The sequence below is a fragment of the Octopus bimaculoides genome, chromosome 4 (assembly GCF_001194135.2).
Source record: "Octopus bimaculoides isolate UCB-OBI-ISO-001 chromosome 4, ASM119413v2, whole genome shotgun sequence".
Classification (NCBI taxonomy): domain Eukaryota; kingdom Metazoa; phylum Mollusca; class Cephalopoda; order Octopoda; family Octopodidae; genus Octopus; species Octopus bimaculoides.
In genome coordinates, this window is record NC_068984.1 from 88139868 (window position 1) to 88140960 (window position 1093).

The window sequence follows — 1093 nt, forward strand, 5'->3', positions numbered from 1 at the left end:
GTGCTGCTAATATGAAACCTTCAGCTTCTGCTTTCAGTCCTGAACTTCTCAGCCACTGATGGGCTATTGCTTGATCTACATCAGCATTTCGACTTCGAAGTATATACTGTCCATGCAGAGGCTTCTGGCTCTACCGCTCCTCAATTTGTTTCTGCCCGTTCTTTTTTGCAGTCGGTTTGATCCATTTTGCTTGTTTTGTGGCAATGGTTTCAGGTTCTTCAAATATTTAAATATTTCAGAATTAATGCCAAGTTCCTTTGCGAATATGAAAGCTTCCTTGATAAATAAATTATATTATCTTTGGCAGCTTTCGTGTTTGCACACAAGACGCAGCATCCAGTCCTCTGTACTGGATGTGTACCTATTCGTTGGTATTGTGGAGTTCTTTTAGCGCTGTTCGACCTGCATCATCTCACTTCCCCCATTACTTCTAGGTAGGTACAAACGATCAACATCTGCTTTTGGGTAGTACATGTGCTTAGGAATTAGTAGTTTTCTTGTCTTCCTGTCCAGGCGTTGGAGCTCTGTAAGATTCCAGTTAATGATGTTAAAACTATATTGGACTACTGGAAGTGCCAGAGTGTTAATAGCTTCGATGTGATTTTTATAGTTGAGTTCAGTTTTGTTGTTATTATTGTTATGATTATTATTATTATTATTATTATTATTATTATTATTATTATTATTATTATTATTATTATTATTATTATTATTATTATTATTATTATTATTATTATCATCATTATTATTATACACAACAAATTAAACTGTTGGAAAAGAAAAATGCCTGACATTGGGCTACAACAAGTAATTTTAAATGCCAAGAACCCTCCTAAGTATCATAGCTGTCCCTAATAGCACTGTTGCCTGGAACTGTGCTAAACTGGGTTGTATGCTTATTTCCTCTATCCATCTGTTCAAATCTTTAGGGATAGTTCCTAATGCACCTCCAACTATTTGGATACATTTACCCACACTTTCCATTTGCCTCTGTAATTCAATGGCTAGGTTCTGGTACTTTGCTATTTTTTCTATACTTCTCATATTGATTTTTTTCGTCATTTGGTAAGGTTCATTATCTGACACTTCCTCT